Raw genomic sequence first — 25,099 nt, forward strand, 5'->3', positions numbered from 1 at the left:
ATACAGGGTAGGGGCACCGATTCTAGAAACGCATGTTTTTGATGGGGTGTGCATGAATCTGTGTCAGTGTATAGTTTGCGATAGAATTTAGCGAACCTGCATTTATATGGTCATCCCCTTCGATAAGCGTGTTGGTGTCATCCCTGATTGCTATGATTAGTTGGGTGGCTTGGCGTTGCTTGAGGGCCAGTGCCATTTTACGTAAGTGTCTGTCACCCTCCAGGTAGTAGCTTTGTGCCCAGCTGGTGTATGCCTTCTGTGCTTTGTCAGTGATGATTTGCTTAATCTCGCTCCTAATTTTCGCTATCTGGGGTCGGGTAGTGAGTCCTGTGTTGCTTTGTGTCTTCCCTCTAGCACTTTGAGCTCTCTCGTCAGAGCGATCTCCCTCTCGCCGTCCCTTTATTTTGTGTGCCCAGCGTGAGATGCACTGCCCCTGATGTAAGATTTAAAGGCGTCCCTGCATCTATGTGGTGTATATTGTGGGGTTAGGTTGTCTGCCCAAAAGCTATCTGTGTCCTCTGACAGGCGTCCCACTAAATCAGGGTATTGTAGCATTCTGAGTTTTAAATGCCAAGAAGGGAGCTTTCGGGGCGTTTCTGGGAGTGTGAGGCGAAGCAAGATCGGGGCATGATCTGAGTGTTACGCTCACCTGGTATCTGCGGGGGCGTTGGGGCACGGTTGCAGCCCTCACAGGGATGTGGGTGGTCTTGGATTCTCCCTCTGTGCCTCTAGCGATGCTGAGAAGGTGCTTCTTAAGGGGCCGCACCTGCGTGGAATATGGAACGTGAGTATGCTAGCTTAGGATGCTTGCTCCCACCTTCCATTCTTCCCGTGGTGTGGATTCCATTGCCCTGCTGCGAGGAGCTCACCTGGTGTATTGGATGTGTGGGCTCTCCGTCCTGCTACTTCGAGCAGGGGCGCTTGGTGGAGGAGAACGGAGTTCCTGCACTGGTCCTGCGTGATAGGAGATGTTGTCTGCAAAGGGCCAAATTATTCACTGGTCCTTGGGTGAGTAGCAATAGTTTAATTTAGTTTTGATATTCTGTATTGTCCTTCTACTGATTAGCTTTCTTGTAGCAATGTTCCTTCTGTTTTATGTTGCTCGCTCTTATTTTAACCCGTTCTTGCTCTCTTTCTTGCAGGGGAGCGATGCAGATCCGTGGAGCGGCTAAGGTCGAGGAGACTGCCGGAGCGGTGAAGAAGAACGGGACTCATAGCCGCTGGCGGATGGTAAGTTGTCTCGCTGGGCAGCACGCATGCTGAAAATGCAGCACGGTCTGCTCAGAAATGTTCTAACCTTGTCTTGTTCTTCTCTTGCAGCGGTCGGAGATGCCAGGAAAAGGATCACTGTGGAGCGATGCCAGAAATGAGTGATGCGGATTCCGAAGGGGAGTAGCGGCTAGAGGACCACAGCGGAAATGAGTCAGGTGCAAGCAGGATCGCCGGACCAAAGGTGAGTATCAGAAGGTTCACGCGGCGGTGAGCGTCTCGTTGCACAGAGTGCAAAGTAATGTGAAGCACGAGCCTCGTGAACAGAACAGCTTATATAGCTGGGCCCCGCCCATCAGCCTGGCCTACTTGCCACACCCAGCCACGCCTAATAGCCTGCACGTGGGGCTGGCCCATGGATAACCGGCCCTAAATGGGAAATAAAATGGTTCCTCTTACTTCTGCAAATGAGCCTATGAGTCCAGCTGGGCCGCCTGTGCATATTTGCCCCTAAAGAGCTTACTTGACCCAATTTAGGGTAGTAACTCATGGCTCCCACTACCTGTGGGTGCGGTACCTGTGTTCTTGGTCCAGTGGTCGTGACACTGAGAGGTTGGTCGGCTGTACTTGGCAGCTCACGACCATATGGATGATGTTAGCGGGCAATAACCAACAGTCCGGACGGGAGTAACTGTTGTGGCGGTGGGAATAGTAGGTGAAGTCGTGATCGTTGGGGTGGGTGTGCTTCCAAACATCTAACAGATGTGGATCGCCCATTAGGGTGTTTAGGGCTAGCCTCTTTTTCACATTTATGTTTCTCATTATTTCTGGACCTCTGCGATCTCTCTCTGGGTCCAGGGTCAGGTTGAAATCGCCCCCTATGATCGTGAGATTGCCTATATGCTTGGCGCATTCTGCGAATGCATCTACGAAAAATGCTGGGGAGTCTGTGGTGGGGCAAATAGGTTCAGTAGTGTGATTGCGTGTTGGGATAATTGACATATCGGGCTGCTGTTTTGCTAACCGTGTGTTGGATCTGCAGCGGGATCCGCTTATGGATCAAGATTGATACCCCACATTTCCTGTGGTGTGGTGAGTGTGCAGCCGCCCCCATCGCCCGTGCTAGTTTCTCTGCTTCTGTCCCATTGAGGTGCTTCTCTTGAAGAAAGACAATGGGCATTACCGGCATCGTTAACGGGTCCGGGCCATTACGAGCCGACAACCTGCCAATACCGTCACCGCCCATACCGTGCCCCTTCTTACCGGCATGCGTGCGTATACGCACCCCTTCGCGGTGCCAATACCGGGATGCCGCTGACAGGAGGACATCACAAGTTACGTGGGCATGCACTTACAGGCATCCCAAAGGTGGTAATTAGGGCCTGCACGATGGCGGCAATACAGGCATCGCGGACCACCCGCAAATAGCAACCTGCAGTGCAGGCAACTGCCACAGGTGCACACAATCCCCACAGGTGGAGTCAATGGAGCCTGTCCCAGTACAAAAGGAGTACACCCACACACCACACCCCTTCCTACAGCAAAATGATACCACTAGCTGTTGCAATCATGGGGCTGGAGGACATGCCTGTACTGCTACAACAACAGCAACAACAGCAACAACAGCAACAACAGCAACAACGACAGCTACAACAACAGGCTGCACAGAGGAGACGCAGGAGGAGAAGCAGGGTGAGCCAGGTCCAGCAAGTTCCACCAGTGCAGCCAGTGGTACCACGTTGGCAGCCACCAATCCCTCACATCAGACCTAGTCCATTCAATCTAGCCCCTGAGCAGATCCACACCCTGTACTGGTTGGACCGGGACACCATCACCACCATAGTGGACATGATACACGACAACATCGGCAGCCTCATAGAAATCCGCACTGCCACCCCCCCGCTACTAAAGGTGGTGTCTGTGCTCTACTTCCTGACCACAGGCACCTACCAGCACACAGTGGGGCAGCTGCATGGCATATCACAACCACTCTTTTCCCGCATGCTGACCCAAGTACTTGATGCCCTCCTGAAACACGCGAGCATCCACATTTCCCTACCACGGATTGGCCAGGAGCTTGCTGATACCAAAGTAGGCTTCCATGCACTGGCAGGCATGCCCTATTGCGTCAGTGCCCTCGACTGAACCCACATAGAATTGGTGGTCCATCATGCAATGGAGGCGATGTACCGCAATCGCAAGCAATACCACTCCATCAATGTGCAGATGGTATGTGACTCCAGCAAGATCATCACACATTGCTGCGCCCGATATCCCGGATCTACACATGATGCCATGGTGCTGCGTAACTCCACGCTACCCCACTACATGGAGCGACATGCTGGATGACGTGCCTGGCTGCTCGGTAAATTGCCTGACTGGGCCATGGCAGTGCATTGGGGTTGTGAGCTGGGGGGGATGCATACTCCACTGGGTGGGATTGGGGGGATGCATACTCCACCTGGGGGGGTTTGGGGGGGTGCATACTCCAGCTGGGTGGGATTGGGCGGTGAGTGGACAATGCACTCAGAGCTAAACACTGTTGTCCTGAACATCCAAACCTGAACATGACACATCAATGCCCTACATAAGACCTATGCCGCACATCAATGACAACATCCAGACGCACAAGCAGGCCACCATGGGTATGTCAAGCGATGCATGACTAATCATGATTACCACTGTGGCAATGCCGCTAGTGTGGTTAGGTACAGAGTAGCATCCACTGCAATAATGGGTGGCAAGACATTGTTCCGCATCGACAGTACATCCGCATCAGCATGCAAGTGAACACTCTGCATCATCTGTACAATGCAATCCACACTAGTAGACCATTGTGCAGTACACAATGCATCAAATGAACCCGTGTGCATACACACAGGGACATGTGCATGTCAACACCAAATAGCTGCAGACATGGCTGTTAATCCTAAAGGTGTCAGCTCAGTTTCACTCACACATAACCTCTTTGTGCTCCCATGCAAGTGATGGAGGCTATCCCTTGAAGCCGTGGCTACTTACCCCTGTGCGGAACCCGCGGAACAGGCACGAAGAGGAGTACAATCGGGTTCATACCCGTACCTGTGTTGTGATTGAGCAGACCTTTGGCCTATTGAAGGCACGGTTCCGCTGCCTAAGCAGGTCTGGTGGAGCACTCCTTTATGGCCCTGAGAAGGTGCCAAAGATCACCATGGTCTGTGTCATGCTGCACAACATGTGCATCCGGAGAAACGTACCACTGCCACCTGACATTGACATGCATGCACCGGGTGAGGATGATGAGGATGATGGAGGAGAAGCAGCACCCCTGGCAGCACGTGATGCACAAGATAGCCGTGCTGTACGCAATCACTGATTGACAATTACTTCTGAACCACAGGGACGTTGATGGTTATGTGTCAGTACTACACTGATCACTGGGACCGTGTGGACATGGACACAGGGTGTGTGGGGAGTTGGGCACTGTGCACTGTAATGAATAGAATGAACACACACAAAATGAACAATGTCCAGGCATTAAATGATTTTTGACACAACGGGTGTATTAAGAAAAATTACAACATAGTGATTCCTCCCTCCACCACTCAGATGCCCTCCCTCCCTCCCCCCGAAACACCCAAACACCCAAACACCCCATACCCCCAAACACCCCATACCCCCAAACAACCCTACCCCCATAAACACCCCTTTAATCCCCTCAACACCACCAACACCACCTCCCCCCTCACCAATTGTCATCTCACACACAATGTGTTTTGACCGTCAATTTCCAGACTTTTTTTGAGTCAGGGGGCAGAATTTCAGTCTGCCTTACATTGTGCCTCGTCATCCGCACAGGGATCGAGGGAGTAGAGCTTGCAGGTGTGGACGATGGGGTGGATGCAGATGGGTTTTGCAATGCCGGTGCCAGTTGTTGGTGCTGCAGGTGTTCGAGCATCCTGTTTAGGACCTGTGTGACGGCACCCAAACTGTCATGTATCATAATGGCACTTGCATTGATGGTCGCAATGGTTCCTGCATTCGCCTCCCAGATCTGACGGTGTGTTTCCTCGCCCTCGGCCACATACTGGCACACCAGCTCGATCATTGAGTCCTGGCGGGCCTCTACCCTTGACAGCTATGCCCCCATGTCAGTGGGGGCAGTTGAGGTTGAGGGTGCTGTGGCTGGGTGGGCCATTGCAGGGCTGGCCTCTGGGGTGCTTGTAAGTTGCGGACTGTGCAGTTGGACCGCTGGGTCCTGCATGGGGCTGGACAGTGTGCCCTGAGTGGTGTACTGGGGGGCGGACGGGGAGATTGGGGTCTGGGGACATTCGACATGTATTGTGCCGTCTAAGTCCTCGTACTCCCCTGCTTGAACATCCACATCACTGAGTGGGGCTGTGGCTGCTGCCTCACCCACTGAACTGGTGGCAGCGGACTGCGTGCCATCAGCCTTGCCTTCAGCTGTTGATGCCAGCACAGTATTTGCAGTCTCGTCTGCTGCTGTTGTCTCCTCAGCAGCCTGTGTGGCCTGTACAGGTGGCCTGGGTTGTACTCTTGGCTGCGGTGCTGCCCCAGAGGGGGAATGCTCAGTGCCCTGTGGTCTGGCCCTGGATGTTGATGGCCTTGGGGCAGGGTCCTGCCCTTCACCTTCTGCATCAGCGCCTGTGGGGGAACAAGAGATGCAGGGCCTCAGTGATGGTGTTACATGCAAGATGCATGAGTTGGTGCTGTACAGTATTTCATTTTGCATGCATTGCATTCTTATAGGTGTGTCACACAGGGTACTTTCAAGGAAGGGTCACATTGGCATAAGCCGTGGCATCTCCATTCGGCACTGATGCGTACCAGGTGGCATGCCATTGTATTGAGGTTTGTGTGATGTATGACAGGCAAATGGTCACTGTGTGTTGGGTGTCTGTTGGGAATGTGATTGGGACGCAGCATGCATTTCATTGTGCCAGGGTTTGGGCCTCCATCTGGACATGGATCTGTATATGTGTGTATGATGGGCCATGCATTGGCTTGGCTCACTTTCGCATCAGTTGTACTATATCATGGTTTGGCCTACTGGGGTTTGCAAGGTCATTCACCTCCATCTCCCGATGTCGGGGCACCCGTCTCCATTTCGCCAAAGCCCTCTATGGACTCCATTTGGATGGTCGTGCTACAGGTCTCTTCCTAGCGCATCAGTTTGACTAGTGAGTGGGCACCCCCACCCTTGGCCATGTCCTCCCTGCTATTGGAGGCCAGGATGTTCCGGACCCGGAGACGTAGGTCGTCCCACGTTTTTTACAGTCTTTGACTGTGCGGGGGGTGGTGCCAACCGCTGACACCTTGCGCACAACTTCCTCCCAGATTTCTTTCTTTCTTAACTGAACTTCCCTTTTGAGGTTGTTTTCAAAAACCTCATCTGCATGGGCTGCAAGGGTATCAGCCAGCATGTTTAGCTCCTCATCGTAGAAGCACTTCTTGCGCAGGCGGGGGGTTGTCTTACGGGTAGCCTTCGACATGCTGGGTGGTATGGCCCTGTTCTCTCCTCTGTATCACTGCTGGCTTGAGAGGATTGCAATGGATTGTGTTTTTAGTGATGGCCGCCGGCACATTTCCCGTTCTGACACAATTACGTTACTTCCGGGTCCGGTATTACGAGCCCGGTATGAGCATGATGTTATCACCGGATCGTTATTAAGGGGTTGCTCCTTGGCGGAGGCGGTATCGGCGGGTCCCGTGATGGCGCTATCGGGGGGGTTGGAGAACCTTTTGCGGCATGGCGGTGCAGCCATTACCGGCATGGGGGTTTGCCTTGTGCTCGCGCACTCGTAATCAGCCGCTATTAGCGGCGTCAAGGGAGCACGGATGCGCTACTACCTCCATGCCGGTAATGATTCCGTTTTTAGCGGGATTCTCGTAATGAGGCCCAATGTCACCCTGCATGTCCCTCATCAGGTTCAGCATACGTCTTTGTTTCATGGGGTGGCCCAGACCCTGAATGTTTAGGGTGACACAAGAGATTTTAGCCATTAGGCCGGTGGGGGGTGTGCTCTTTGGGGCTAGCCCTATGATCGACTGCGTTCTTGGTCACTGTTGGTTGCCATTGGAGTGGATGCAGTACGCTTACTCGACTCGAAGGGGTAAACCTGTAGGGGAGTGTTCCCCGAACAACAAATATGAGTTCTGAGCCATGGTCTCTGTTTAACCTTAAACAAGAACATTGGGTGTGCCAACAGTTTAGCACACACCCAATACTGGGTTGTAATACCCACATATGGACTTGGCATGTGAGAGCTATCGTCTCACTAACGTTACCCATATGTCCTAACTAGCCTGTGCGGGGAGGTGGCATGGGACGCAAGCTCGGTTTGTGCAAGGGCTCGAGGCCTGCTCGTGGTCGCTCCGCCCTCTTCCCAACAGGTTGGTTTGAGGGTTGCTTTGGGGTCAGGCTACTTAATTCCCAGACTGTGGGGTCCTGCCTTGTGCCCGTCATGTGTTGTTGGTGTAGTTCCTATGGTCCGGATTCCAACCTTTATGTCCTCTGCCTGCCCTCTGCCAGCGCCCTTTGGGTCCTTGGCGGTCTGCTTGGGGCGGCATTGCGCGTGACGGCCTGACTTCCTCTGGCACTGATGGGTTGAATTCCGCCATCACTATGTTATGCTGCTGGAGAAATCGCCATGCTACCTCTGGGTCTGTGAACGAGTGCCATTGCCTTTCCAAATGTATGCACCATGTGGCGGGGAATTTTAAATGATGTTTGTGATCCATAGTTTGGAGTGCCTCAAAGATGCAGTTAAAGCTCTTCCTCCGTCTAGAAACCTCAATAGAGTAGTCTTTGAATATCTTAATGTCTGAGCCATTTTTATGCAGCGGGGGTGCCGATCAATAGGCGTTTAGAATGAGGACTTTGTGCTGAAAGTTCAAGAGTCTCATGGTGATGACTCGGGGGCGCTCGTTAGGGGCTGGTTTTGGGATCGGCGCCTGATGAACCCTTTCGATGGCGAGATCTTTGGCATTGGGATGTGGAAATCATTTAGTAGGAGACCGTAAATGTAGCCTTCCAAATCCAGGCCTTCAGCATTTTCTGGAAGCCCGGCCACCCTTAAGTTGTTCCTGCGGGAGCGATTTTCCTGGTCTTCCAGTTTTTACCCCAGCCGCTGTACCTCTTGCATGACCCCATCGCGGTCGGTTTCCACTGTAGTTTGGTTGTCTTCCAGAACGCTTATGCGCTGTTCGTTGTAAGTGGTTCTTTCGGCTTGAGTGGCTAGCTGGCTTTGTACGTCTTGGAGGTCTTTTCTGATCTCTTGGACCATACAGTTTGTTTCTTGAGTCCTTTGGCCGATTAATTTAATTTCGGCCAGAATAGCCTTCAGTTGCGCCTGGACTTCCATGTCTCTTTTGTTGCGCATCAGCGCCTTGGCAGGTTACCTGGTTTATCTTTGTCGGCGTGATCCTTCTGCTCTGCAATATGTGCAGCCTGTTGCGTGCCCTTCTGCACCTTTTCTCCTAAGTGGCCAGTTCATGGGGGTGATCTTGGCGACACCTTCGGGTGTTTGAGGTGCTGCTTGTACGCGCCTGATTTTGGGAGGTTCCCAGGGGGCCTTGTCATGGTTCGTGCTCAAAACCCCCTGGATCTGATGGGCCCAGTCACTGACTCCCATAAGGACTTATCAAGCCCCAAAGGAGTGTCACAGAACCTCCTGGACTCAGTCCTGGTGCCGTTGGCGCCAAGCTCATAAAATGGGTTAAACTGCACGGGACTACTTACTCAGTCTAGTGAGGCTGAGTCTTTCTGCTTACCCAGGGTATGGCTGAGGGACTACTTTACCTGAAAGTCAGGGTGTGGTAAAGGGACTACTTTACCTAGAACTACTTGCAAGGCTATTTAAGCCACACCCTGCAGGCAGAACACGCTTTGCATTATTCTGCACTCCTGCAGCGTAACGCTCACCGTGTCTGTCCTGTCCTCGAACTGCTACAGCCACGGTCATCCAGAATTCCATCCATCGGTACCTGGAAGAAAAAAGACAAGAGAACCGAAGTCAGTACAGCAGCAAAGGCCTTACCTGCAGCATTCCATCCATCGGTTGCTCCTTCAGCCGTTCCCCGGACCATTGCACCTGCTGAAGGGAAGGTATCCGCTCAGGCATCTAATACTCACCCGGGGTCAGCATTATTCCAGAATACCTCAGAGCAGTTCTTCCATTCTTCATTCCGGAGCCGTGCCGCTTCTGCAAAGAAGGAAAAAAAACAGCAGGTTAGTCGCGCACGGAAGGGAAAACAGTTATTCAGCCATTCAGCGCCACACTCTTGCGCTACTACTCGCCTGAAGGAAATCTGCTCAGCATCTTAGGAAGAGTCGATCCTCCATTCAAAAATCCGCTCGAGGACGCGCCTAAAAGAAAAGACAAAACACAGATCAAAAAAAGGACTTGGGGAATAAAGACTTCAAGCACCTATACCAAGCAACCATTGGTATAGAGACTTACCTGTTTGACCCAGCTCTCCAAGACTCGGCAACCGCTCACCGGATCAGTGAATAAACTAGATCCAGGGAAAGACTGTGTTTATTGCGCCCCTGCTAGAGATTGCAGGACGGAGAGCCTACCTTACAAAACTCTACGGTGAGATTAAAGAGGAGTAGGGCATCAGGTGGTTGAGGAGGTGGGTCCATTCCAGCCCCACTCAGTAGCTAATATCTTATTCGGATCTTGCAGACAAACGCCTTGTGGGGGTCATAACAAGGGAGAAGTTGCAGCAAGCTTCATCATCTGCGCAGTGCCACGCCAGTGCAGACATCATTCATGCAGCCACGTGCTACGCCCCCGTGGAGACCAGGTGAGCGTGACAGAACGCAAAGCCTTATACAAAATTCTGTACCTGGGCGTCATGGAAACCTCTGTGACAGATCAGCTAGCCCAGCTTTTGGGGGAACTCAGGGCCGAGGTACATTCAGCTCGGCAGGAAACCAATGCTTTGAGGAGAGAACTGATTGTGGCCAAGGATCGTACTTATAACCTCGCTAGACAACTGCTTCAGTCACAGGCTGGGCAAACACTGTTACCAGGATTGGGGTCAACGGTTCCAACAACACCAAGCAATCCAGTTCAAGTGGTCCTTCCAGGGGCCGTACCTTTGGCACCTCCAGAACGCTTTGCAGGAGACCCAAAAAGGTATGCAGTCTTTATAAATCAGTGCCGGCTACATTTCCTGTGTGGACCAGGAGCCTTTCCAAACGACAAATCTATGGTGGCCTTTGTGCTTTCATACCTCAGTGGCAGTGCGGCGGACTGGTCAGTACCACTAGTCAATCGGGACGATCCCATATTGAGGGACTTCCAGAGGTTCCAGTTGAGCATGGAGAAGCTTTTTGCCCGCCACTCCCAGAGGCAGCCATTGGATAATGAGCTCTTGTCTCTGCGTCAAGGCAATCAAGATCTGTTAACTTACATCGCAACCTTTAATAGGCTGGTAGTGGAAACCGACTGGCCAGACGACAAAAGAACAACGTTGTTTTACCGAGGTTTGAGAGGGGAGTTAAAGGATGGTTTAGCTCAAGTGGTCAACCCTCCCAGATACTGTGCTGAATATATAGACTTGGTGGTTCAGCTTGATCATAGACTACTGAACCGTAAGACAGACCAAGCTAGAATGGACACGCGGGTATTTGTGCGTCCAAAAGAAAATTCATCTAAGACCACCGACTTGGCCGAACCCATGCAGATTGGAGGGGTGCGCGGGCCATTGTCCAAGGCTGAAAGAGATCAGAGAAGACAACAACAATTGTGTTTGTATTGTGGGTCAGCCGGCCATTTCCTCTGAGAGTGCCCCGTAAAACCACCCAAGAAAGCAGTTGGGGTTGCCGGCAAAGCTGAAACAGAGCCAGAGTCGGAAAACTACCCCGCCCAACAAGCATAGAGGTCCGCTTGTTGAGCGAAAAGGACTTCCAGACCTTGCACCTAGCCTTGCCAATGATCCTCATAAGTCACCAACAGCCGTCTCGAATGCATGCAGTCAAAGCATATATCGACAGCGGAGCCATTGGAAATTATATGGATCAAGAATTGGCTACAAGGATGAATCTTCCCCTCTGTGAAAAGGCAACAACAGATTTAGTCACCACTGTCGACGGGACTGAAATCGCTTCGGCCCTGTAATGCACTCAAGGACAGAGATGACACTTCTGTGCCAAGACGGACATCGGGAAGCCATTGTGTTCAATATAATCAAGGCTCCACAATTCCAAATCATTGTCGGGATGCCATGGCTAGAATCACACAATCCTTGCATCGACTGGGGTGCTAAGAGGCTGACCTTCTCAGGTGAATGTGCTCGTACCTGTTATCAAGTAAAAGAACCCTTGATCAAGTAAGTGACAACGATCATGAGTCTGACTAACCCGCTGCCTCCGGTATATCAAGATTATCAGGATGTTTTCCAGAAGGATCAAGCCAACACTCTCCCTCCCCATAGATCGTACAACTGTCAAATCGATCTATTACCTGGCGCACAGATTCCATGCAGTCGAATCTATGCACTCACTGAACCTGAAAATCTGCATTTAAAGAAATATCTAGACCAGTACCAGGCTAACGGTTTTATCCGTCCGTCCAAGTCCCCGGCAGCTTCACCCTTATTCTTCTTGCCTAAGAAGGAAGGAGACCTTAGGACTTGCATCGATTACCGCGCATTGAACCAGGTCACTGTTAAAAACCGTTATCCCTTGCCCCTAATTCCTGAACTTTTGGATCAATTTAAAGACACCCACATTTATACCAAGTTAGATCTCCGTGGGGCATACCACCTGGTACGAATCAAGAAAGGGGACGAATGGGAGACCGCCTTCCGCACCAAATATGGGCTATTCGAATACCAGGTGATGCCCTTTGGCCTTTGTAACGCCCCAGCAGCGTTCCAGTATCTCATGAATGACGTCCTGCAAGAATTGATTGATGTGTGTGTCGTAGTATACATCGACGACATTTTGGTATACTCCCCGTCTGAACAAGAACATGTGAAACACGTCCGTGCTGTTCTCGACAAACTTCGACAACACAGAATATTTGCAAAACTTGAAAAATGCTTCTTCCATGTCACAGAGGTCGAGTTCCTTGGATTTGTCCTAACCCCTCAAGGTGTATGCATGGATTCGCGGAAGACTTCAAGCACCTATACCAAGCAACCATTGGCATAGAGACTTACCTGTTCGACCCAGCTCTCCAAGACTCGGCAACCGCTCACCGGATCAGTGAAGTAACTAGATCCAGGGAAAGACTGTGTTTATTGCGCCCCTGCTACAGATTGCAAGACGGAGAGCCTACCTTACAAAACTTGAAGGTGAGATTAAAGAGGAGTAGGGCATCAGGTGGTCGAGGAGGTGGGTCCATTCCAGCCCCACTCAGTAGCTAATATCTTATTCCGATCTTGCTGTCAAGTTTAAGAACTTCCTCCCCCTCCTCCTCACCTGGCTCCTCAGAGGTATACTCTATTGGGATGGTCTCGGTCTTCTTTCGTTCCTTCCGTGTAGTGGGAGTCTCTTTCTTGGGTGTCCTGATCTTCTTTTCGTGCAAGTAGGTTCTGGCCCCTCCGGAGCCACCTTGGCAGAGAAAGAACCCTAACCGCGGGGAACACCGGGGGGCCAGCCCTAAATCCAGGGAAAAAGCACAAAGGCGGAAAAAACCCTGTAAGTTCAGATGGGTTCAATTGGCTGTAATTCTCTTCCTTGATGACCGGAAGGCAGCTGGCGTAGGTAGAATTCAAGGGAATGTTTGATTGTGGCAATATAAATCCTTAGAGTTAGGACTGGAGTTTGATGAATTACTGGAAATGGAGGCTCCAAAAAATAGAAAGGAGCCAAAGAAAAATCCGATAGAGAAGGTGACAAGGAAGTGGTATAGAGAGAGACAATCAGAGCTTGTAGTAAGTACAGAACTAGAAGCAATAAGATAAGACGACAGGAAGATGCTTACGGAGCGGAAGGCTGCTCAGTAAACGAAAATGAGGTGCTGGGACCTGCTGCAGAAATAGCAAGGGCGTTGTAAAACAAAGTAACCCTTAGCAAAATATAAGGCAAGAAGACAGAAAACCTGGAAGAGTGTCCAAACAAACGTAGGAATAGAACCGGACAGAAAAGGAGGATGCGAGGAAGTAGAAAAGTAGGAAGTAAGAAACAATCACAAGGCAGGAAAGTCAGGAGGCGGCAAGGATAGCAACGGAAGAGGACCAGGGAGAAGCAGGGAAAATAGAGGCTACAAAAGGCAGCGGAAAGTAGACGTTCCAACGAAGGAGGAACAGGAGGGCTGAAAAGGCAAAAGAAGGGAAGAGGCAAGAGAAAATCACGGATGAAGTTTCCTCACGAACCGTAGCGTTGGTAAACAGATACAACGCGTCGGTTGGTGGGAGGAGTCAGCATATAAGGACTCGTCCGCCATCTTGGGTGAGGACTGAAACGCGCGTACGGCGATCAATGCCTCCAGCGTTTCCAGACCCTCCAATCCGAGTTCCTGACAGTATGCCCCCTTCTTCTCGGAGATCCCCCGGGCTTACCCGGATGAAGTCGGTGGAATCGTTCTACTAACTGTGGGGCATGGACATGGCTCACTGGTTCCCAAGTTCGCTCTTCTACTGGATAACCCTTCCAGTGCACCAGATAGTACAGTCGTCCCTTGTGGTATCTGGAATCCACTAGATGAGATACTTCATATTTGTCGGGAATAGGAGACACTTGAGTACGCCCTCTGAATACAGGTCTTTTTAAAGGGTCCTCCCTATGTTCTTTCAGAAGGGAGGCGTGGAAGACTGGGTGCACCCGTTCGGTAGCCTGAGCTTGAGCTTGAATGCCACAGGGTTTATCTGTTGTAAAATTGGAAACGGCCCAAGGAAGCGCGGGGAGAATTTGCCTTTATGAACCCATCTCGGCAGGAACCTGGTGGATAACCAGACCAACTGCCCTATCTTCCATGCAGGATTGCCACTACGTCCCTTGTCTGCCCACTTCTTTTGCGAATGTTGACTTGCTTGATGAGCTTCTTTGGCCAATCTGTGTACCTCCAGTAGGTCCTGTAGAACTCCATCAAGAGCTGGGATCTTGGTAGAAGGAGGACTGAGCCAGGGTAAGTGTTGGGGATGGAACCCATATGTACAATAGAAGGGACTCATCTGGATAGAGGTATGCAGGGCGTTATTATAGGCAAATTCTGTCTGAGGGAGAAAGCGATACCATTCTTCTTGTTGAGGACTGCAGAAGCATCGGAGATATTGTTCTAGGCTGGCGTTTAACCTTTCTGTTTGTCCATTGCTCTGCGGGTGATACCCTGAAGAGAGAGCCTTGTGAATACCCAGAATTTGGCAGAGAGAGGTCCAAAATTTGGATGTGAATTGGGGGCCTCTGTCCGACACGATGGTTCTGGGTAAACCATGTAAACGGACAATGTCCTGGAGAAAGGTTGCTGCCATCTCAGAGGCAGTCGGTATCTGTTTGAATGCTGAAAAATGGGCCAACTTGCTGAATGAGTCTATGGTCACCATGATTAAAATCGGTGGATATGTGCTCCCAGGGACGGTTCGGTAAGGAATGCTGCTGCAACAATCCTAGGGGTCTTCCAGTTCGGTATTTGTTAGAGGCACAGACTGAACAAGTAGAAACGTACTGGTTTACATCCCTTCTTAAGGTTGGCCACCAGAAACCTCTCTGTAGGAGGTCATATGTTTTCCTAATACCTGAGTGCCCGGTTAAGGGCGTATCATGACACCAAGACAATATCTGTTCCTGTAGCTTCTTGGTCGGAATATAGAGTGCACCTTCATAGTACTACAATCCGTCCTTGTCTTGGTTCACCTTAGATGGAAACTCAGTGCACATCTGATACTGTGGTACCAGATCTTGTAGAAAGGAAACTGTAGATGCCAACACAGTAAGGTTTGGGAAAATAAGCTCATGTCCCTTGTAGGAACCAGATTCTTCTCCCAGGCTGCTTGACAAGGCATCGGCCTTATTATTCTCTGTTCCTGGTATGTATGTAATAACAAAATCATACTGTAAAAAGAAATATGCCCATCTGGCATGTCTGGCGTTAGAACATTCCATCTGTTGCAAAACCCGAAGGTTGCGATGATCCGTTCGAATGGTAAATTGATGGTTAGCTCCCTGTAGTAGATGTCTGCACTCTTGACAGGCCAATTTAATCGCCAAAAGCTCCTTCTCGATAACAGAATAGTTGCGTTCGCTACAGGTAAGTGTCTTAGAGTAATATGCTACAGGGTGTTCATATCCATCTTCCTGCTCTTGAAGTAGGACTGCCCCTACTGCTCCTGAAGAGGCGTCCGTCTCCAGAATGTACGGTCTGGTCTGATCTGGTTGGACTAGGATCGGTGCGGTAGAAAAGCATTTCTTTAGAAATTGGAGCGCCCTTTGGGGTTCATCGCCAAAGATGAACTTAACACCCTTCGTCAATAAAGAGGTCAGAGGTAACACCTAGTTGGAGAAGTTGGGGATGAACCTCCGATAAAAATTGGCCAATCCTAAGAAGCTCTGCAGCTCCTTGATGTTAACTGGATTCTTCCACTCAGTGATGGCCCTAACCTTGTTAGCATCCATTTCGATACCTTCCTTGGACAAAATGAATCCCAGGTAGGACACGGAAGTAGATTCAAAAATGCATTTTTCCGGTTTAACCAGCAACTGATGGGATTGAAGACGTCGTAGGACCTGTCTGACCAGTGATCTGTGCTCTGAAAGAGTCTTGGAGAAGATAAGAATATCATCTAGATACACTACCACAGATACAAATAGCATATACGAAAAAAACCTTGTCCATGTATCTTTGGAAGACTGCTGGAGCATTTACTAGGCCAAACGGCATCACTCTATACTCGAAGAGTCCGAAAGGGGTACGGAACGCCGTTTTCCATTCGTCACCCTGTCTTATTCTCAGAAGGTGATAAGCTCCTCTTAAGTCAAGCTTTGTAAAGTATTCCACTCCTTGAACCGCCTCCAGGATATCTCGAATCAAGGGCATGGGGTATCTATCCCGGATGGTGACCTTGTTCAAACCCCTGTAATCAATGCAAGGACATAGTTCTGCCGAGTCTTTCCTAGGAATGAAGAACAAGGAAGCTCCACAAGCAGACTTGGACTCTTGGATGAGTCCGTTCTGTATGTTTGCGTCAAGGTAATCCCTTAATGCCTTCCTCTCCGGTAATGACAGTGGATACATCCTCCCAAAGGGAACCACGCCATCTGGTGTTAGATCAATTTTTTTTTTTTTTTTTTTTGCATTTGTTAAGCGCACTTGCAGCCCATGAGGCATCGAGGCGCTGTTACAGAGGAAACACAGATTAAGATTAGGTTTTTTCTTTGTCTTAGTTACGTATTTATAACGCGCTTAAACACTCGGAGGTTTCTAAGCGCGGACCCGGGGATCGAACCAGTTGTTGCTTTGTGTCGTCTTGCTTCCAAGACGCGCACGCTGCCGCTGTGCTATCCTCCCGGGACAATGCAGCAGTCCTCAGCTCTATGCGGCGGGAGTTGTCGGGGTATCGTATCCAGGAATACCTCTGAGAATTCCTGATAGTGGAGAGGAACAGAAGCAACTGTGATCCGTTCTGGGATTCTGCTTAAAGAAGACTCGGGGTTCTTTGAGACCAAAGGTAATTCAAAACAGTGTGATTTACAGAACTTGGAATCGAAGTGTACCTTGTGGCGGTCCAATCAATGTGAGGGTTGTGCCTCCTTAACCATGGAATACCGATAACCAAAGGAAAATGGGCTGCCCGGATCTGATCGAAGACCAGAAACTCCTCGTGGTGGCTTAACCTCATTCTCAAGGGGATTGTCTCCTTGGTTATCGGCCCAGACGACAAGGGTCTACCATCAACCCCTTCCACTGGGATAGGTGTGGCCTTGGTTCTAGTGGAGACAAGATGTTCCGCTGCCCACTTGGAGTCTATAAAGTTCCCTGCTGCTCCACAGTCAAGCATAGCTAATACTTCAGTGGGACCGGCCTCTGTAAGCCAAAGGTGGACTCGGAACACCATCAAACTGTTATCCTCAGGAGTGTTTACTGCTCTTGTATGGTTGCAAGGGTGTTTGAGACTTCCCCCGAAACGTCCCTTGCTGTAGATCGGGGGTTGAAGTTTCCCTGTCTTCTTGGAGGTACTTCAGGACAATTTCTTAATAAGTGCTTTGAAGAGCCGCAATACATACACAACCCAGAGTCTCTTCTTCTCTTTCTCTCTTCCTGCGTCAAAGGTCCTCGGGTTGTTCCAATCTGCATAGGTTCATCCGGGGGATGAGAAGACCTGGTGGGAGGAATAGAAGAGGGTAGAGGGGTTGGTCAAGAAATGCCTCGGCTTCTTCTGCTTTCAGATCGTCTTTCCTTCAAACGAAACTCTATCTGAAGAGACAATGGGCCTCATTACACGGTAGGCGCTAAAAAATGTGATTTACCGTCATGGCGCCATTAGCGTGTCCGCCATCGTAGGAGACCGCTAATAGCGTCACATCACGAGTCAGCGGACACGCGCATAGGGCCATGACGGTAAATGACCCCACCGCCATGGCGGAAAAGCACCTTACCGGCTCCGACCAAAGTGCTGATAGCACCTCCGCCCTCATGCTGCACGCTATTAGCGGCCACCGCTGTTAGCGGTCACTGCTATTAGCGGTCACTGCTATTAGCGGTCACCGTAAAACACCGGAACCGGAAATAGCGTCATCGCACCGGAACGGGAAAGAGCCCGGCGGCCATCTTTAAAAACACAATCCATTGCCATCCCCTGCACTCAGGACCTGCAGCAACACCACGACTGGCAAAACCACATCCCAGAAGAACAAACAATGCCCAAGGCCCTAAAGAAAGCCGATGCGCGCCAGCGCAAAGAACGCTTCTCAAATGAGGAATTGAAAATGCTGGCAGACACCCTGGCTGCAAATGCAGAGGTAGTGTTCGCTAGCGACATGCGGCGCCCGGCACTCCTGAGAAAAAAGGAAATCTGGGCTGAGGTGGCGCAGAAAGTCAGTGCGGTGGGCTCCACCCCCCGCACCGTAAAGGACGTGCGCAAGCGGTGGGATGATCTGCGCCTCCGTGTACGCAGCATTTTATCGGCCAACAGGAATCTGGCCATGGGCACAGGAGGCGGAGGTGGATCCCCGATGAAGATGCAGGAGTGGGAGGAGACATGTGCCAGCACCATTGGCATAGAATCCATCGAGGGAGTGGGCCGAATGGAGTGTGGTGTGGCAACAACGTCAGACGGAGGTGAGTGACCACGCAAGACACAGCAATGCCAAGCATGAGTCCCTCCCCTAAATGTGAATTGGGAATCAGCTAATGGATGGGGTCATCACACACACATGTACACAACCCTGCATATATGCCCTGCACATCCCCACACAACCACATGCATGCAGCACCTCACACACGTGTCACCCTGACACATGTCCGGATGACCCACCCATCTGGCCAACAACCTGCAGGCCCAAAGTAGATGTCCAAATGCAAAGAACTGCAGCAACAACAACATATGCATGATGCACGTTGACCCATCACTGATGTTATCCCTGTCTTGCTCCCCCACAGGGTCACAATCTGACAGTGAGGAGCTGGACGCTGCAACGCAGGCCCCACCACCCAAAAAGCAGGCCAAGGGAAAGGATGCAGGCACCAGGCCCAGTACATCGAGGGGCACTGGGATATCTGGAGTGGCCCAGCGCACAAAAGCCACCCACGCAACGACCACACCAAGGGTCGAAATGCCATCCGACACTGTGGCAGCACCCCCACCACCCACCCCCACCACTCAGGAGCCAGTGCCAGAAGGCACGCCGTCCGCAGCCAATAGCTCCGTTGGGGAAGCAGCAGCCACGGCACCTATGAGTGATGTGGACGACCCATGTCCGACACCGGAAGGGCAGCGTACACCCAGCCCCCAGCTGTCCCCACTCCACAGCCCATGCAACACATCCAATGGCAACATCCATGAGGTGCATGCCGGAGATGCAATGGATGGGTCATTCAGTCCCGTGGCGAGCTCACCTGATGTCGGCCACATGCAGCAAGCTGCGCCGAGGAGTAACAGGGGCAGGGCCGCAGACGACACCATGAGCCTGATACGCCAGCGCCAGGAGGAGCTCAATGCCCTGGTTGCCCGGCAAGTGAGCGAGGCTGCCTCGACCAGGGAGGAGATCCGGGGGTTGTCAAGGGACATGAAAGCTGCCATGGACAGCAACACGACGCGCCTATGTGAGGAGATGGCCGCTGTGAGGCAGGTCCTAACGCGCATTGCTGAGGCGATGGAGAGCATGCGTCACTCACAGGGAGCAGATCAACCAGCCACGCCCTCGTCTACTAGCTCCGACCAGACAACCATCCTGCGCAGGTCCAGCCGGTCCTTGCGGCGGTCAGACTCACAACCCCCCAATGGTGGTAGTGGAGGAGGGAAGTAGGGCCAGCCTGTCCCTGTTGACACTTGGGAACTAATGCAGCACTGATGTGCACACCATGTTCGGTGGAGTTGTGGGGGAAGGGGGGTGAGGGTGTTTGGGGGAGTTGTGGGGGGAGGGGGGTGAGGGTGTTTGGGGGAGTTGTGGGGGGAGGGGGGTGAGGGTGTTTGGGGGAGTTGTGGGGGGAGGGGGGTGAGGGTGTTTGGGGGAGTTGTGGGGGGAGGGGGGTGAGGGTGTTTTGGGTGGAGGGTACATGCACGTTTGAATGTCATAATGCTCAATACAGACGTAATGGCATGGATAATCACATGACTGGACATTGATAATTGTGTATGTGTGTATTATTGTTGAAGGGTGCACTGTGATTATGTCCTCCATACACCCCGTGCCCTGAGCTGAACACCAATTGCACCCTCCTAATCCATGTGCATCAGAAACAATGGTCTATCATGTGCTGCCGCACAGCACGTCCCTCATGGGCATCGCCACCTGCATGACCTGCAGCCCCCTCTCCTCCATCCTCATCCCCGTCATCATCCTCAGACGGTGGTCGCAGTTCTATGTCAGGGGGCATTGGCACATTCCGTCTGATACACATATTGTGAAGCATGACACATGCCATGGTGATCTTGGCCACCTTCTCATGCCCGTACAGGAGTGCCCCGCCCGACCTGCTGAGGCACCGGAAGCGTTCCTTCAATAGGCCGAATGTCTGCTCGATCACCACGCGGGTACGGGTGTGTGCATGATTGTAGTCCTCTTCGTGCCTGTTCTGTGGGTTCCGCACAGGGGTAAGGAGCCACCTCTTCAGGGGATAACCTGCATCACCTGCATGGGTGCAACAATGGGTATGTGTAAGTGTCTACATAATGTGGAGCGTGCACATGTCACACAAACAAACATTGCATATTCAACGACATCCACTGATCCAAGCACGCATGGCAATCAGGGTAACTGCAATGTGGGAAGGTGAGGTGGTCCTTGCAAGTGGACATGCACCATGCATGCATACAGCAGGGATTGCCATGTCCCGCCAGAGTTTAAGTGATTTGTGTTTCCTGGCCCTGGCAACGTTAGTGCCACACTGCTAGTACACTGCCATTCCTTAGTTGATGTCCCCATGCTGTTTGATGGCAATTCTGTGGTGGGGTACGGGTGTGCCTCACCACAATGGCTACAGGGGATCCATTTGTATGCACTCATGTGCGCGGACCATTTCTGATGTAGTTTAGCGTACATTTCAGTTGTGATTTTGATATGCATGTTGCTGATTTGTGTAATGGGGGAATGGTGTGTTGTGCGGTGTGCATGTTGTTTGGAATGGCCTGTTTGGCGTAATGGATTGATATGTTTGCCGTGGCACTCACTTCCGGCATGTGGTTTTGTCTCTGGTCCATTGTGGGCTGCCTCACTGTACAGTGATGCAAATATGTATGTCCATTCTTCTCATGACACAAGTTCACGCACAGTTGGAGTATGCATCTCCCCCCCCCCATTCACGCCCAGTTGGAGTATGCATCTCCCCCCCCCACTCACAATCCACATCACACTGACATGTGGTCAGCCTGCTACTCACCAAGTAGCCACGAACGTTGTCCAGCATGTCGCTCCATGTATCGTGGTATTGTCGAGTTCCGCAGGACCATTGCATCATGGGTTGAACCGGGATATCGGGCACAGCAATGTGTGATGATCTTATTGGAGTCACATACCATTTGGACGTTGATGGAGTGGTATTGCTTTCTGTTACGGTACACTACCTCATTGGCATGTGGGACCACCAGTTCTACATGGGTACAGTCGATGGCCCCAATGCAACTTGGGATGCCTGCCAGTGTATGGAAGCCTACTTTGGTGTTGGAGATCTCCTGGGCAGTCCGTGGCATGTATATGTGTTGACTTGTGTGCTGCAGGAGGGCATCGAGCACCTGGTTCAGTGTGCGTGAGAATACTGGTTGTGATATGCCATGCATCTGACCTACCGTATGCTGGTAGGTGCCTGTGGCCAAGAAGTGGAGCACTGTTACTACCTTCAGTAGAGGGGGGATGGCAGTACGGATGTCAATGAGACTCACAATGTCGTTGTATATCATGTCTACTATGGTGGTGATGGTATCCCAGTCCAGACGGTACAGGGTGTGTATCTGCTCAGGGGTTAGGTTGACTGGACTGGCTCTGATCCTGGGAATTGGTGGCTGCCTCTGTGGTATCACTAGGTGCACTGGTGGTGCTTGCTGCGCCTGTCTTGCCCTCCTCCTCCTCCTCCTGCGTCTCCTCTGTGCTGCCTGTTGTTGTAGCTGCTGCACAGCAATCATGTCCTCTAGCCCATGTAATGCTGCTAGTATTGCATCCATCTTGGTGTGGGAATGGGTGTGGGGAGGGGTGTGGTGTGCTCTTTTGTGCTGCCAGTCTCCATTGCCTCCACCTGTGCTGATTTTGTCCACCTGTGGCAGGTTGGAACTCTGCTGTGCTCTTTTAACGTGTGGTTCGCGATGCCGGTATTAGCGCCTTGCCGGTAAGGGTTCTTTGGGTCTAGTACATGCCGGTATTGCCATGTACGCATGGCTCGCGATGCCGTGATATTAGCGCTATGCCGCTATTTCCGGTCTGAGGGGCCGCGCGCTCACGGACTTGCCGCTAATAGTGCCACCGTACTTTGCGGTGCCGCTAATAGCGGTATGTCCGGGTCGTGATTGGGGAGGGGATTTACCGATATCGGTAATCCCTTACCGGTAACGGTATGTCCCTACCGCCTACCGTGTAATGAGGCCCAATGTCACCAGGTCCTGAAAAGACGCAGGTCGGGCTACTCGAGCTAGCTCATCCTTTTTTATAAAACATTTTTTTATTTTCATGTATTCATAACATAGACATAATAGGCCAAAGCCAAAAGGGAGGCGTAAAAGAAAGAAAAGAGAAAGGAGAAAGAAGAAAGAAGAAAGAAAAGAGGCAGCTACATCAGATGAGGGCAACATGACCCGTTCAGCAGTAGTAATGTATCTTTACCATTCACATAGGACACATCTGCAGTTAACAGTGTAAGTATTCAAAAGGGCATCTCTCAAGACCTCATGCCTCAAGGCCCTCCCTCCTCCCATGGCGCCCATATTTTAGAGGCTTTGTTGGGACAGCCTCTTGCCTTATAGACCCGTCTTTCAAACATAGCACATGTGTCCATGTCTAGCGCCCATTGCTCCATCGTCGGAGATTCGGGGACTCCCCATTTTTGTGCAATATTCCGCTTTATCAGGGCTGTCGCCGTATGCAATAAGAGTTCTCCCCATTTATTCAGTTCATACTCCCCTGGTGTTCCCAGGATTAAGACCTTCGGGTCAAGTTCTATTGAAGTAGAGAGTATCCGGGTCAGTTCACGACAACAGGCCCCCCAGAAAGTTCGGATGCGGGGACAGGACCACAGAATGTGAAAGAAGGTCCCTTCCTCGTTACCACATCGAAGACAGTTCGGGTTCGTTGCCCTCTTCCACCCAAACAGTGCAGTTCTAGGATAATACACTCTATGTAATATTTTAAGTTGCACTAGCCTGAGTCTCGAGGAGATGGCAATTTCCTTGGGGTGCATTAGTACCCGTATCCAGTCCTCCGGATCAATGTTCCCTACATCTGTTTCCCACTTGGCCTTTAGGCTGATCAATTCAGGAGTCGCAAAGGATGTAATGGCATTATAAAGGATGGATGTGCATTTGGAGGGGATGTATTCAGGTAGAATGTTGCGTTCTATAGGTGAGTACTCCGGTATGCTGTCGTCCAACGGTATGTGGACTCTTAGAGCATGGGACATTTGCATATGGTGGTATCTTTCGGTGTCAGGGAGTCGAAACCTGTGTTGCAGGTCCGCAAACGGGGCAAGATTCTTACCGCTAAGAACATCTCCCACTTTCTGTATCCCAGCTCTCACCCAGCACGGCCAGGGTCCGAGCCTCGCCATTTCCTTCAAATTAGCATTTCTCCATAGGGGTTGCGCCGCTGATATCTTGTTCCCCCATCCCACAAAGTTATGCACTTGCCTCCAAGTGGTAGTGATCTGTGCCCTCATCGTTAGTGGGGAGGATCTAGGGGGGGTGTCATACAGCAGCTGTAGTGGATCAGTGTCGTGCATGGTTGCCACATCGGCCTTAATGTGGGGTAGTTCCTGGTCCCCATGCAGTAGGTCATTGACCACCACCAATTGTGAGGCCCAATAATAGGTCTGGAGGCGGGGCACTCCGATCCCACCCTCCCAGATCGACCTCTGAAGTGTAGCCAGAGCTATGCGCGCTTGTCCACCACCCCACAAGAGCTCCCTAAGGAGAGTCTCCACCCGGCCAAATTCAGCCCCCGAGATCTGCAAAGGGGCGTTCTGAAGGACGTAAGGAAATCGCGGAAGAGCCAGCATTTTAAAGAGAGCGGCTCTACCCATGAGGGTCAGGGGGAGAAGCTTCCAGTGCTGTACATCATTAGAGAATCGATCCAGGATTGGCCTGAGGTTATGCCTGCAGTAGCCAGTTAGGTCCAATGCGATCCAAATCCCAAGGTATCGGAAACCAAGCTGTTCTATTTGATAAGGGCATTCCTGTGGGTCGGGCTGTTCCCCTCCCTTCACTGGGAAGAAAACAGATTTCTTCCAGTTGATTATTAGACCGCTAAATCTCCCATATCGGACAAGGATCTGGGTCACTATGGGGCAAGCTCCGGCAGGGTCTCCCAGGTATAGCAGGAGGTCGTCCGCATATAAAGATATCCGGTCCTCATGTCCCTCTGGCCATCTGAATCCCGTCCAGGATGTGCTCTGACGAAGCCATATAGCTAAAGGTTCTATCGCCAGGGCGAAGAGAAGGGGGGAGAGGGGACACCCCTGCCGTGTACCACGACCCAGTCGAAAGGAGCGAGAGGTCCACCCATTCACCTTGACCTCCGCCCATATGTTTGTATACAGTAATTTCACCCATCCCATGAACTCCTCCCCAAAGCCCATACGTGCCATGATCTCCCAGAGGCCGTCCCATCGGACCGAGTCGAAAGCCTTCTCAAAGTCGATCGCCAGAAGGGCGAGCGGAGTGTCAATGGCGGGAGCCCTCTCTAGCGCTAAATGGAGTCGACGCAGATTCATTCGGGTCGATTTGTGTGGCATGAAGCCACATTGGTCCGGGTGTATTAGGGTATCAGCCACTGATTGTAACCTATTGGCCAGGAGCTTGGCAAGGACCTTAGCCTCACCATTGATTAACGAGATCGGCCTATAGGAGGCACAGTGTTCCTGGGGCTTGCTCGGTTTGGGTATGACCACGATGGTGGCCTTACACAGATCCTGCGGGAGAGCGCCTTGTTCCCGGGCTGACAATAACATTTTATGGAGAGATGACGCTATGTTGACCCCTCCCAGTTTCTGCCATGTCTCCACCGGAAACCCGTTCGGGCCCGGCGTCTTCCCGGTCTGCAGCTGGGCTAGTGCGTCAGCCACCTCGGTCTCTGAGAGAT

At 51.5% G+C, this 25,099-nt stretch overlaps 1 protein-coding gene across 1 annotated transcript in view; it reads left to right on the plus strand.

Annotated features, from left to right (window-relative positions):
* Positions 1-25,099, plus strand: part of LOC138488333 (uncharacterized) — a 478,649-nt gene that overhangs the window by 409,056 nt on the left and 44,494 nt on the right. The gene's annotated exons all lie outside the window — the stretch shown is intronic.

The sequence above is a fragment of the Ambystoma mexicanum genome, chromosome 9 (assembly GCF_040938575.1).
Source record: "Ambystoma mexicanum isolate Mex_15411 chromosome 9, UKY_AmexF1_1, whole genome shotgun sequence".
In the NCBI taxonomy this organism is placed as follows: Eukaryota; Metazoa; Chordata; class Amphibia; order Caudata; family Ambystomatidae; genus Ambystoma; species Ambystoma mexicanum.